This window comes from Protomyctophum parallelum, assembly GCF_964188405.1.
Source record: "Protomyctophum parallelum genome assembly, chromosome: 14".
Lineage (NCBI taxonomy): Eukaryota > Metazoa > Chordata > Actinopteri > Myctophiformes > Myctophidae > Protomyctophum > Protomyctophum parallelum.
The window spans coordinates 28,512,305-28,528,191 of record NC_139709.1 but is presented as its reverse complement, the minus strand read 5'-3'; positions in this window follow the sequence as shown (position 1 = coordinate 28,528,191).

Here is a 15,887-nt window from a genome sequence, read left to right as displayed (position 1 = left end):
ATAAAGTGATTTGGGGTTAGGTGAGACCTGGGGTGCAAGTTAGTTGATAAGCAATCTCACAAGATTAGTTTGAAGAGGTCTGCAGTTTAGTCTTCAGTGGCTTGGCGATGCTACTGAATTAAGAGACTAAACTGCACTAAACATGAACAGCTTTACATGGATACTCTTACGGTCGCAGTCGAGACATTTTAAACAACAAGAGAGCTTCCATGTTCTGAGACGTTTGCCATGTTGGGTTTCTTGATCCCACGATTTTGCAACCCATTGTTTCCCCCAGTGTCAATTATCTAATGTAATCCTGGGCGCTACACTTCCTCTGCCAACCTGGGGAGAGCAATGGACTGACCTCATGCTTCCTTCTACTGTATGTACCTGACAGGGGGGAGTTTCCCCATTTGGACGTAGCGCGTGGAAGGAACACGTTATTCCAAACCAGTTCCTTTCCCCTCCATCAGGCGCCCCAGCTGGCCAGGGGGAGGCAGTTTTAGAGACCAGGATAACTGCATGTTTTTTGTGAGGGTACCTACCCTAGGGGACACGGGGAGAACATACAAACTCCACACAGAAAGGCCCTTTCGCCAACCCCACCCAGGGTCATGTTGGGTTTCTGTCTTCACACATCCTTAGAGGCACTAGGCTTCAGGTACAGTTGATGGAGAATGTAAACAACCCCCACGATACATTCCCGCATCCCTTGACTAGACTCCTAGCTGCTCCAACAGTAATTGATTTAGCTGAATTCAATCGCTCCCACGCATTTGTGACATGAATGATGGCTCACCTGCCTTGAAGATGCAGCATCCTTACTATTGGCAAATCGAATGATGAAATAATGTACACGGATCTATACTGTACTAGGGGTAGCCTACTGTCACAAATCAGAAAGTTCTAGGAAACATATTGTTACATTTTCAGTGACCAGATGATAATTAATTTTAGTGGATTTTTATTGTATATCTATCTCCCTGCTCTTAATGCTTTATGATGGTGTTTAATTGCGCCGAGCAGGGAGAAAATGCAGCAGAGCCGAACGCCAAATCAAAGTCAAATCATGTGCACACTTGTATTCTCATTCTACAATAAATATTGGTTAAATCTATTCGTGAGTTGTCTGACTGAAATATATATATAGCCTTGCCAATCCTGACTCTCACATCAGCATCTGTTCCACCCTGCTTGTTGACAATGCTGCTGTGAACGTCTTCCTTCCAGCATTATGGATGAAGTGCTGCCAGAGTTGAGACTCAGGACGTTTTATGTAAACTAATGTGTGTTCAATATTGGCCATTTATTGTGAATGCCTTTTTTTTTTTTTTTTTTTTTTTGTAAACATCCATAGCTAAGCCATATTCTCATTAGTTATCTCTTAGATCTACTATTCATTGTCAAGCAAACTATTGTGCATCATCAGTGGTACTTTAATCGAGTATTTTCAATTTCCAATACTTTTACTTCTACGTTACATCTCAGAGGCAAATATTGTACTTTTTTTACTACAATTATTTGAAAACGTTAGTTACTAGTTACTTTGTAAATTTTGATTTATTATCACAAAAACACAACCTTCAGCGCTATATACATTTCAGTCATTTGAAAATAGACGATTTACAAGCTCACAGTGTGTCGCACATTGTGAGCTTGTAGATCGGCTATTTTCAAAAGATTCTTTAGATATTTTAAATCTTGAAATGGGACAAGACCACCACTCAACTAACACAAAACACACTATTCACAATACATATAAAAGTATACCTTAAATAAATGGTGGATAAACAGTTAAGTTTGAATTTCTGACAACCATCAAGTAAGCAACACATTTTTTGTTGCTTACTTTATTAGCTAAATAAGAGAATATAACACTTATATAAACGTATACAAATAATTTGTATTAACGTTCTATGAACACACACACACACACACACACACACACACACACACACACACACACACACACACACACACACACATACTTTAATTTATGAAATTCACATTGAATTTGAAGGTAGGCTTATAGATATTTGGAAATATTTAGGAAATTACAACTCAAAGTGGGTAGAAATGTATAGCAAGAATGGCATTACCCATTTCTCAGCAAGAGATAATAGCAATATACAATAACACCTGCTGTCTTTCCCGTGTGTGAGGCCGCTGCTCTTAGCTGCAAAAATGTTATGTAATATTCTATGGAAACGAGAAGACAAGTGTGAAAATTCACACACTTTTCCCATCTGATGTGCAAAATCTTCAAAAATATACAGAATATTTATTAAATTATTATTTTCTGTCTGGTTGTAATTTACCTAGTAAACAGACAGTTAATGTATAACTGTACATACATTCAGACGCCCACTGCATACTATATATTTAGTGCCAGAATCTAAGCTTATCTAAGCCTTTTTTATCTTGGCTTTTTGTGTGTTGTACTCGTTCCTGTACAGTCTCTCATGTGTTCCTTACTATAGAGTACAGTATGTGCGTGACATAATCATCCTACTGTACCTGGAAGTTATTCGGTAACGCCGCCCTATACTGAGTGGCAAAAAAACCCTACTTTCTGGCCTTAACATACATCCAAACAGAAAAGTCCTATCTCTTCTGATTGCATTAAACAACTTTAAACTCACTTTGCCACTTGATTTTCCACTCACTTTATGCATGGGCATTATTATTGACACCTGAACATAGGGACCCTACCGGCTGCAACTGCCAATAAAATAATCTGTGCCACTTATTTTATCAAGAAAACAAATGATTTATTCACATTGTATTGCTGTAATATAACTATGATTAAGGTAAGCTTAAAATGCCTGAATTATTTTTCACAATATGTTTCAGAAGGAGCAAGTGCATTTCCCTGCAGCAGCATCTGCACTCGCTGTCCCACCATTGATCAAGTAAATGTTTACCAGCTTCAGTTAGATAAGAAGTCCTCTCTGGTTGGTGAAACTACTTTAAAAATTGGGCGTACCCATTTATCAACTGGATATAAATAATAGTCACACAACTAAGGGCCACTACCACCTTGTCTGATTGCAGCCTGCAGACCCTCTTGGGTCTTTTGGGAAACGAAAAGAAGCCAGCTATAGTCCACATTACAGGTAAGGCACTATGTTCGACATACAAAAAAAAACATTGAAAGTCATTGAGAAATGAGAATATACTGTACAAAGAGACTCAAACTGAATGTAATTGACTTTGAAAAAGGCTGTTTTAAATTGAATCAACATGTCGCATGCACACTAGAGACCTGCAAGCCCGTCGGGACCCGCCGGGGCCCGGCCCGGCCCGGCCCGTCAAAACGGGCCGGGCCCGGGCCGACTTTGTCACTGCCCAACGGGCCACGGGCCGGGCAGGCCGAGCCCGAGATTCATTATAATATTTTGCGCAATGAATTTCACCTGGTCTAAACCGCGCGAGCGGGCTTTGCGGGCTTTCGGCCCGGGCCTTTTCTGGACTTGACCAACGGGCTTAGGGCCGGGCGGGCCCATATTTTAGGCCCGTGCAGGGCTCTAATGCACACACACACACACACACACACACACACACACACACACACACACACACACACACACACACACACACACACACACACACACACACACAATGCACTATCATCATAAAAGCCACAAAAAAAAAGATTTAGCTCCTCTCTCTCTCACCTCTCATGCAGAGTTCATTGTGACTGGGTCATCATGGCGTTCTGCCCATCTCTCACGCTGGGTCTGCTGTTCCTCTGTGGCCTGACTGCTGTCCACGGGGGCACCGTCACCATCAGCAGCATGTCCGCAGACAATTTGTCCGGAGACCCTTTTGGGAATCCACCCGATCCCTACGTCAAAGTCTGGTGGGGCGGTGACTTTGGTGCTCAGACAGAGTACATCGAAGACACCAGGAATCCAATCTGGTCTGCAACGTTCTACTTCCCCGACAAGCAACTTGGCGACGAGCTGAAAATGGAGGTGTGGGACAAGGACAGCTTGAACGACGACGACCTTCTGGGAACCTGCAGCATACGTATATATACTGGCACTAATTTTGAGAGATGTAGTGTGGACAAGGGAACTTTCTATTACACAGTTGAATATTCCCAATAGGAATCTTGCATCTTGCAATTATTTCTGCAATGGCTCTTTATTACTTTACCATTATTACTTTTATTATATTCATTCCATTATTCCTCAGGTGACCTAATCATAGTATTGTCATCACCTTTTTTTTCCTACAGTAGTACAATATGGTGCACTGCCACAGCCAATTTAGTCCTCCCTAATACCTGCTGTTTTCCACCAAGAAGTCTGCAATTGAATACTATGAATATAAAAAAGATATAGCTTGAGGGGAACAGTAAGAAGCAGGCTTTTACACAGACATATGATGTACAGAGATCTCCAGATGGGCACAAAAGGGACAAACAAGAATACAGGATACAAGGGGAACTCTAGAATAGCGTAGATGTGAATGCTGCACCCCGAACCTCTAGTCGTTTTCAGTAAACAGGGAAAAAGTACATTATTTTGTTTGTTTTTGTTAACTTTAATAACCTTAGTGACTGCATTTAGTGAGGATGAGTCACAACTCTGAGTCAAAGAAAGTTATTGTGTAATTTTAGATAAACATTGTGATGCTGATAAGGGTTATATCTGAAGAATTAGGATGTGAGAATGTATTTGTACAATATGTGCATGAATGTACAGGCACAGTTCAGTTATGTGAGTCACATTCGTTTTTGGTTCCTGGCCTGTACGTGGCAAAGCAGCACCACAATAGAGGGTATGCGTGTGACATCATCATCATAACCGTAAGTTATGCGGGAACGCCTACTGAGTGACAAAAAAACGACTCTCTGGACTTGACAGCTAGCCCATACATCCAAACAGAAAAGTCCTATCTGATTGCATTAAACGACATTAAATAACATTAAACTCACTTTACCACTCACTTTGCCACTCAATTTGCAATTGACTTTGTGCATGCGCATACCCTCTATTCAAAAAATAATAATAAAAGGGAACACACCAGCACCATATGCTACAAAAGACACGTGTGACCATTTTCCGATCAAGTGTGTAATTCTGTTTCCACTGTGGTGCTGTCGTATCTGGGAACCATCATTTAGTCTCCGAGACCTGTCTTTGTTATTTAAAGTCAAGGTGTCGTTGGCCTGTTTACATGCCTTTTGTTTAAGTTCAGATCCTGGGTCACACCTAAGGATATTACCATGCTAGAAGATGAACAATGGATCAAGGCCTTTACCTTCCAGGGAGGGGCCATTGTAACTGTTTAAAGCAGTTGGATTTCAATGTAAACGTGGTCATTCTCTCCGACGGCGAAGGCCGTCGGACCTATGCTTTGCTGCTGTGCTGTGTACTCTCTGAATAAAACAACATTGTGGAACATCGAATCCTGTCTGCCGTGCACATTTACTCTCCTGTATGGTATTTTAATATACGACAGTGCCTTTCTCCTTCCTTTCCTTACTCAACAATTAGCATCTAAATCAAATCCCTCTGCCCACCATAATGCATCTCCCACTGTACATCATCATCATCATCATTCTGTTCTTCTCATTTCCTTCTGCTCCCCATTAAGGAGAGGTGAAGCAACGTCTTACTACTGGACAGTAAGAAGAGCGTGGAGAGGTACTTCATAGAAATATTGTCCGTTTGATAGCAGCCTACAGTAGTTCACATGTGTGGCCTGATGTGAACAACACTTGCATCACCCATGTAGCTCAGTGCTTCTCAGCCCTATCTGGATATGGGTCAATTTAGGAACATCTCAAAAGCGTTTGTTGGCCCACCCATCTGACCACTTAACACAGCAGCTGAATATCTGCCGTGTTAATGATCAGATTGGTGGGCCGTGTGCATTTTCAGATGTGATTTGTAATGATCAATCGATTGTGTTCCAGCTTAGATTAATATACTTTATGAAAACTCCTTTTTCAAGGTTTTTAAGAAAACCTTTATTTTATTTTTTTAATCTTAGTGTTTTGCTAATTACTTAATTGGGCTTGCAGCTTCCTGTTGGCCCACAGGTTGAGAATGTCTGGAGTGATCCATGGATGCAGAAGAGATGGAGTGTTGAGATATAGTGGAAGTTGAAAGCTTCCTGTCTGGCCCACTATAGCCTTCAGGTTAATAGACTCCTCATCACTGGTGGCAGCTCTGCAAATATCCCTGTGTCAGTCTGAATGAGGAAGTGGATTGACAGTGTGACAGCATGCGTGCGTGAGTGCGTGCGTGCGTGCGTGCGTGCGTGCGTGCAACACACACACACACACACACACACACACACACACACACACACACACACACACACACACACACACACACACAATAGAACTATTTCTAATATTTATTTTCACCATCCAAAGGTATTAAATCAATGATCACGGGAAATATAATCAAATGCTTTTTTTTGGTCAAGTCCTATAATGTATAGAAATCCTTCTCAGTGCATATGTCTACTGTGGGTGCGGGCCGCTCAGCCTACACTACTTACATCCCCTCCTATAATGAATATACTGTAATTTACATAGATGTTTTATTTACATTCTGTACATGCAAACATATAATGTAAAAAAGAAAATCATGTCTGCAGGTGCTTCCTTGACCCCCATGCACATGCCTTACAAATCTCCCCCCGCAACGCACGCGCACGCACACACACACACGCACACACACATTTCAAATTGTGCTACTGTTATCTATACTACAAATATGTTAGCGATACTACAAATACTATTAACATTGAGTGACTGCAGTTTCTTCCAGCGGTGAAATATCCCTTTAACCCTTTTTATGCATATTTGCTGAATGGCACTGTCGGCCTACAGTGACCATGTGACCACCGTGTGAACAAATGAATATATTTACTAAGAACCCCAAAATCTCAGCCCGCAGCAGCATATCAGTTGTAGAGATATTGCCACTGTTTTATTCAAAACAAAATCACACCTGTGTGAAGTGAGAGGCGCACATGTATGTACTGTATCATCATACATCCTCATTCATCATACATCACATTCAGTGCCCAGCCCATCAAATCATCAGAAATGTCATTTCCGGCCAAATCACAATTTGCGTCCTCACTTTTGTCTTCGATGTTTGTGTTTACACAAAAAGCATGGGCATAGGAGGGGCTAGCGCCCCTCAAGAAAACAAATACTTAAACTAAAAGACAAGACTGTGGTGTAGGCCTACTCGTTTGACATGAATATTACATATTTTTCCTGTGTAATGCAATGTCCATATTGTGGTATTTGTTGTTTTTCTATGTTGTGGGTGGTTCTATAATTATATTGCGATCGAACAGATGTGAAATTTCAGAGTCTCAATAAAAGTACATGGAAAAAAACCCAAAACAAACAAGCAAATCTGCCTAAAATAAAGAAAGAAATACAAATACAAATACATAAAAATGTATACATTTGAATAGTGTGTTTCATAGGTAGAATATTAAAATATTCTATGAAACCCCTAGTCTGTGCAAATGTGTGCCTGTGTGTATAGCTGAAAGACCAGCCCCATGCAGTCTCCACTGTTGTGAACAGAATTTATACAGTTGCTATAAATAGCAAATACCTAGGCCTGCATAACCCACGCCTCGTCTGTCTTTTTGTCACTAAACAGCCGAGTCAAGATTCATTGTGAATGTTAAAAGCACACGCTTTGTATCCTTCAAGGCACGATAATAAACCGTGCCAATTGCTTCATTTATAGGCTACTTAGTCTCACAGCTCAGTGGCCTTGTGGTTAGAGTGTCCGCCCCCAAAAATGGGATCCAGTGACCCCCTGCTTGGCACTCAGCATCAAGGGTTGGATTGGGAGTAAGTCCTTGCGACATGTTAGCGTCATGTCCAGGGGGTGTAGTTTGTACATCATGTCCAGGGGGTGTAGTTTGTACATCAAACTGTCTACAGAAACAGGAGATATGCTCCTATGGCCTCGCCAAGGCTTACTTACTTAATCTTAACAGCACATGGCATGGGTTGAGGTTGTAGATCTGGCTGTTACAGATCCTTGGCATGATGCACTGTGTGCCGATTCAGGCTTATCAAGCATACCTGACTCTCGAAACTTCAGAAAAATATGAACAAAGAAATGTTATGTAGTTATTCAATCTTTGAAGATGCAAGATAGATATCACTGCTACGCCGATGACACACAACTGTTTCTATCCTTCCCCCCCTCTGCCACTCAGGTGGAAGAGCGCATCACCGCATGCCTGGCTGACATCTCACAGTGGATGTCCTCCAACCACCTCAAACTGAACCCAGACAAGACTGAGCTTCTCTTCTTCCCAGCTAAGTCCTGCCCTATGCGAGAGCTAACTATTTCCATAGACAACGCCCTGGTAACGTCTGTCCCAACAGCCAGGAATCTTGGTGTTGTCCTGGACAGTCAGCTCTCGTTCAAAACTCACATCACAGCTGTCACTCGATCTTGTAGGTTCACACTCTATAACATACGACGAATTAGACCGTTCCTCACCCAGGAATCAGCCCAGCTCCTAATCCAGACAACAGTCTTTTCAAAACTCGACTATTGTAACTCCCTCCTTACTGGCCTACCAGCATGTGCACTTAAGCCTCTCCAGCTGATCCAAAATGCCGCAGCTCGCTTGGTCTTCAACCAGCCAAAATTCTCCCATGTCTCCCCCCTGCTCAGCTCCCTCCACTGGCTCCCGGTCGCTGCCCACACAGAATACAAAACTCTGATGCTGGCATTCAAAGCAACCAAAGGTATGGCTCCCCCATATCTTGCAAGTATGATCGAACCCTACAAACGCTCCTGCGCACTCAGATCAGCCAACGCAGGGAAGCTGGAAGTACCCTCACTAAAAACGCCGGGACAACGCTCCACACGTCCCAATCTCTTCTCCCTTCTGGCTCCAAAACTGTGGAATGCACTTCCCAGTGCAGTCAGAACTGCAGCATCACTCCCAATCTTCCGCCGTAGTCTGAAAACCCACCTTTTCAGACTCCATCATGGCCCATAGCACTTACCCCACCCCCTTAGATAGCATTTCTGTAGACTTAGATAGCATTTGATACAGACTTATAGCATGTTATGTAGACAGCACTATAATTGCATTGTATGTATTCATAGCACGTCATAGTACATATGTATAGCATAGTAGTATAGATGTATAGTTTATATGTATAGTTTCATTATATAGATATTCCACTGTTACTTTCTTAGCTTACGCATGTTTCATGATAAATGTTTTTATGTGATGTATTCCCATGCTTTTTTGTTTTTGCTTAATGTAAGTCGCTCTGGATTAAGAGCGTCTGCTAAATGCCTAAATTGTAAATTGTAAATTGATAGCATGTCAATGATGTGATGTGATGTGCCTATGATGCATCCGTGACGCATTATGAAATTGTGGATCTGCTATTTTTGGTGCATCCCTGATGTCAGCAGTGTATCGGACTGACCCAACACTCCCCCGGGTTGTCAACGACCATTGACCAAAGTAATGTAATGTAGTAACTCTAAATTATACTTAAGTAGGCCTACAGTACTTGAGTAAATGTTGCCTACTTAGTTGACCAATGTCCCACGTGCTATATTTGGAAAATGGATAAATAAATAAATACATTTCATTAGCTCCTCTGGGCTGGGTCACACTGACAGTACAGCACAGTACGTACGTACATCACACCATTCATTTCTCTTCCACAAACAACACCGTAACCATGGCAACCTCCCCAGTCCCACTAACAGGGAAAACCACGATGAAATGATATTTTTTTTTGCAGAATCAAGAATCCAGCAGGTAATTTGTCACTGCTCATACAAGCACAAGCGGTGAAATTCGAGTGTGGTAAGGTCTGCAATACTGTGCAACATCGACATAATGATGACAATAATTAACTAAAGAATGGTGTGCGGTTACTAATGAAAACATCCATTTCAGTGTCCTCAGCTATATGGAGAGTTTGAAGACGATGGGTTGGACGGTTCTCAAGTCAAGATATGTGGGGAAAACACACACGCACAGCGCACACGCACGCACGCACGCACGCACGCACGCACACACACACACACACACACACACACACACACACACACACACACACACACACACACACACACACACACACACACACACACACACACACACACACACACACACACACACACACACACACACACACACACACACACACACACACACACACACACACACACACACACACACACACACACACACACACACACACACACACACACACACAAACTTACAGAAGGAACATTGCATACAGTAGGCTATGTTTTATATTATTGCTTTATATACTGCTGCTACCTTGGCCGGGTCTCTTGTAAAAGACAGATTTATGTCAATGGGACTTGGCTCTGGTCCATAACGTTAGAAGTTAGAACCCTATGGAGAGATTGAGAGCTAGTATTCCTGGAGGTAAAATAGAGGTAAAATAAACACACACACACACACCTACCGGGTAGGCTGATTGGGAGTTGTTGTTTAAGACAGACTGAGAGAGAGACTCAGGTGCCTGCTAATCTGCTCTAAACCCTGCACTAATTAGCCTTGAGGCTGGCGGCCGCCGCTTTCCCCTAGTTATTGATCACCGACCATGCCTGACTGAGGGAAGTGCTTGCTGGGCCCACGAGAACAGCAAAGGACCACAGGCACATGAAAGGAAACAAATCTTGTTTTATACCGTGAAATTCACTATCCAGACACTGTTTATTATAACACAGACCTTAGTGTTGTTGGAGTCTCGTCTGTTTCCCAAAACTTTTCCACCAAAATAACTTTATTCGTTCAAGAACCGGTTCCGTTCTAGATAAATGGTTGGCACCATTTATAATTAGGGGCAGGATTCCCCAGTTATCCCGGGTTTTGATTCCAAGCCTGGCCTGCAATGTGTTGAATATTATACCAGTCAAAGTTTTTATTTAACAGGGGAAATTCAATCATCAATAGCCAGTTACAGTTTTTGGGGTGTGAGTACTGTGAGTGTGAGTGTGAGTGTGAGTGTGAGTGTGAATGTGTGTGTGTGTGTGTAGCACAGGATTCCAAGAAGTTTAGAACCACCGCCCTCCAATCATTTCTAAAAAACAAAATAAAAACAAAAAAACTTTTTTTTTCACTTTGTCATATGGGGCAAATGCCTTATTTGAAAAAGGCTGTAACATAAGATTTGGGGAAAAATAAAATAAGTGGGACTAAATATTTTCACTGGCTCCCTCTCCCTCTCTCTCTCTGCGTGTGTGTGTGTGTGTGTGTGTGTGTGTGTGTGTGTGTGTGTGTGTGTGTGTGTGTGTGTGTGTGTGTGTGTGTGTGTGTGTGTGTGTGTGTGTGTGTGTGTGCGTGCGTGCATCTCTCTCTGGCTGTCTCTCTCGGTCTCTATCTCATACTCTCCCTCTGTAAGTGAAGTGTGCAGAGGATAAACCCCAGTGCTACAATCAGATGCTGTGTATGAGGCACGTGAGCCATGGTGGGAGGGAAGAGATAAGAGCACATGGACCCGGAGACACCTACACACACATGCATGTGCGCGCACGGACGCACACAAGCACGCACGCACACAGCCATGCACATGAACTCGTGCACACAGTCACACACGCGCATGCAGGCAGGCAGGCAGAGACTGGCCTCTCCCAGATTACTTGACCTGTCAGAAGCTTTAAGAGGATTCTGCTGTGGGGGTGTTTTGCCATTGAATCTCTTAGACCTAAGCCGACATAATAGACACAATACTGTATATGTGCCAAACAATTGCTATTGTTACTGTGTAACTTGAACCATTAATAAGCTTCTGACCGTGCATGCTCACTTACAGTATGAACCATTTCTGATTGCCCTCTGCCATAGCTTGCAGTAGCTGTCTGGAGCAATGAGTTTCAGTCTTCATTTTTCATTTGACCTTTGTTCTGATTTTTAAAGACATGAATGCAGTTCAAAGTGCTTTACTTTGAACTGCATTCTTGTCTGAAGGGTTAATAAATAAAGATTTCTTATTCATATTATAATTTATTATAAATTACATTACTTTGAAATTGAATAACCCTATCCTCTTTGTCTCCAGATATGTTACATTTTTTTGACAGTAATCACCCAGTTTAACAAGCCACAGCTCGTTGAAAGGGAAAACAGCACACTTTCAAAAGACATGTCCCTATATTTAGTCAAATGCTATATTTAGTCAAAAAGGACATTTACACACAGCTTCGCAGAATGGCAAATAACTGAAAATGTGAAATAGTGTACACCAACTGCTGTGCCTATATTAGCAGTGCTGATTCGTGCAGTAGACCGGGCAAATAGTACCTTCTGTGATCAAGATCACCCAACCGGTCACTCAAACAAAAGATTACAGTCAGCAAGCTGTCATGCTATCAAAGAGAGACTGGAAGATTCAATGTAGGCTTTCTTTGTTCAGGAAAATGAGAATATACTCAGTGAAGCGCAAACCTCTGCCTGTAAGTGTATGTCCCAAATTCTCCCAATAATAACATTTACAACTAGAAAAAGTGCTCCTCGGAGCACAGCTGGTCTCCGCCAGGCCAGGTAGGTTATTGTGGGCCAACAATTTTTGGAATTCAGTCATTATAGAGGTGAGTACTACTACTACTACTATACTACTATACTACTACTACAGAGGTGAGTAGAATCTGTAGCGAAGTTGAGGGATTCATGTTGATGAAGTTCTGCAAACTCCTGCAAACTTTGGAGGTCAATCTTAGCCAATCTATATGGAATATGAAAAATCTGACAGATCCGTCTTGATCACATTACTATAGAGATCATGCGTGACATTTGGACAAAATCTGTAGGAGTTATATATATTTATTTTTAAGTTTTCCAAAAAATGGCCTATTGGTGGAGTTACAACAGGAAGAAAATAGCCAGCTTATTGTGTAAAAACGTATATACTTATATACCAATTACCCGAAAGCCCCCACAGTAAAGAATTGCAGCCACGATAAAAAACTATAAATGAATAAACTTTACACTCATCTTTTAATTATTATCATTACAAAGTAACTAACTAGACCGGTGCCCGGCTGACGGCTGAGAGAGCACAGAGTTCGGTAACGATGCAATACCAGTTGTACCCGTGTCAGAGTACCCGTTCCACCCATCTGTCTGTGTCCCTTTTATGCCCATATGGAGATTTCTGTACTTTATCTGTCTCTCTGTGTCCCTTTATTCCTATGGTGTTCTGTGTCAGACATGCCCAAATATGGAGTGTTGTGATGTCAGAACAGGCCAAGAGAATGGCATAAAAATACAAATATAGAGGGATAGTGAATAGATCCCAAATGCCAGGATAGCTTGTGGCCTCTGTTGGACTCCATAACCTCGGATGGATGTTGATTGTGCATGAGGTTGTGGTGTAGAAACAAATTGTTGTCTCTTGTAAGGAAGTTTTTTGCAAAACGCTTTTGATTAGGTGCATTATGTGCATTATGTGCATTATTTTCTCCTGTCTGACAAATGGAGTTGACTGATTTTGGAGATGACAAATAAGGGGAAAAAAAAGAAAAAAACATAACTTTTGGTTTTCCTCAGCACATTTTAATTAAGGCTGACATGTGGGTGGTTCACAACATACTTTGCATGTCCCTCTTGGGTCTGGCTTGGCTCTTTCATTAGCTGGTGTTGAGCCAATCTGTCGCGGATTATAACACCAACAATGCTTTAGCTACATCTGGACACTGGAGGGACTCTGGCTGCTGATCACTTGATGACAGCTTGGTTATAGAGCCCTATTAAGCCCAAGGCAGTATAGCTAGCTTTGATCGTCTGTTTTTCCCCATTTACACTATTTTCCAGATGAAGGGGTAAAATTTCAAACGTATGTAAAATATTCGGATATTCTTCATCTAGAAAACATAGAGATGTCCATTGACTGCAATATGTCAGTCTGACGTCTGACAGGCATTAGTCCGACACCCTAACCTGGTCCAAACTCGGGGCCTAACCTAACCTCACCTCACAGGGAAGCCACGGGTGAGGTTTAACCCGGCAATGCATGCCGGGAGTCACCGGTGAGTCTTAACCGGCCACGCATGTCGGACCAACGTGTGTGCGCCCCCATGTACCATGTCATCCAAATGTATCATTCATTTTCATGAATACTGAACCATGTCACAAACCTTGGAATTTCATTTGTAAACAGAGAGCTGCTTTCAGCTACACTTTTCATATGTGCTTTAAAATGGATTAAAGTGACCTGACGTAAAGCTAGTTTTAAGTCTCCACGCGGCATGATTTTCATGCCATATTGCAATGTCTGGAACGCAATAGCTTCCTCGAAAATCAAACAAACCACTGTATAGCCTATGCTTTGGAAATTGGTCACCTGTAATGTCAAGTATACTGTGAGTTGTGGTCGGTGGTTCTAAACATGTAATGACAAATCACTGGCATGGTCCCTTGAGGCTCTGAGTTTTTGTTAAATATTTATCAGAGTGCAAGAATGGGAATGACATGCTAGACTACACGGCTGACAGAGGAGATGACTGCAAATCCTTTTATTTATTTTACTGTGCATGTTGAAGCATCCATTTGGAGAGATGTGTCTCTTCCATATGTTTCCAGCGTTTTAAAGATGCCATGAAATGACTAGCTATACAGAGCACTGGATTCAGCCCTGGTGGAAATTAAGCTGTTTCGCCAATAACACACGCTGGATTATAATGATGTTAGATTTTTTTTATCAAATAGTCAAGAGACCACACTTGGGACACTTAAAATCTTATTTCAGCAGAGATTTTACGCTAGTATGAAAGAGCAAGGAAGAAATAGAAAAGAAAAATCAGGATACAGAAAGTAAATGGTAAATTACACATTTATATATAGCGCTTTTATCCAAATTGCTTTTCATAGATTGTGCATTACATTCACCCATTCACACACACATTCACATCGATGAAGGAGGAAACGATGAAAGGCACCAACCGGCAAATCGGGAGAAATTAGGCGTTCAGAGTCTTACACAAGGACAGTTCGACACTAACTCTGTAGTCTAGTAGCCAGCCCATAGACCCCCATTGTGAACCCGGACATGTTGAGTACACTAAGGTTTTATGTTAGAAATGTTTAGTATGGGTCCCCAGCATGTAGAAACTGCCGGATGCTAACTTGCATATGTTGGGCAATTTTCATAATTGGCATAATATGTGACCATACCAATTACAACCTATAGAAGGCAAAATATTCAAAATGCTTTATGTAGCATGTGATGTGTCAAACTAGGGGGTTTTCATGATGCTGAATCCATTCCAGGCATTAGTTTTGGGCTAAAAACGGCCAATGCCGTCATCACAAAGTGGGCATGGCCGTTTTAAGCCCAATGAGTGTTTTTTTGCAATGCTTGGAATGGATTCAGCATGGATTCAGCATCATGAAAACCCCCTAGTTTGACACATATACTGGAGTATTTCCATTTATCAATATATGTACTCCACTACAAAGGCAAATATTGTACTTTTTACACTCACACGCGCACCCACACACACAAACACTTTACCTCTTTACTCTGTTGATTTTGATTATTATTACAAAACTTACAATTACCACGTCTATAGCCCTATATACTGTACATTTTGGGTGAAAATAGCCGATCTACAAGCTCACAATGCGTTGCACTCGTGACACATTGTAAGAACCTATTTAACCTGTGCTCATTTTCTTAGTGTAGGATGGCTCAGGTAAGTGTACACATTGTTTGCAAATTGAAAGGGGGAATTCCCCTTGGGGGGGTGAGCAGGTTTCACATGCATGAGACATGGGTTCGAATCCTGGGTGTTAATTAACTTGGTGTCCGACCCCCACCCCCCACCCCCCAATCTCCTGAATTCTGACACTCCAATGTTGACAGCCCTGGTGTCGTGACCTGGATT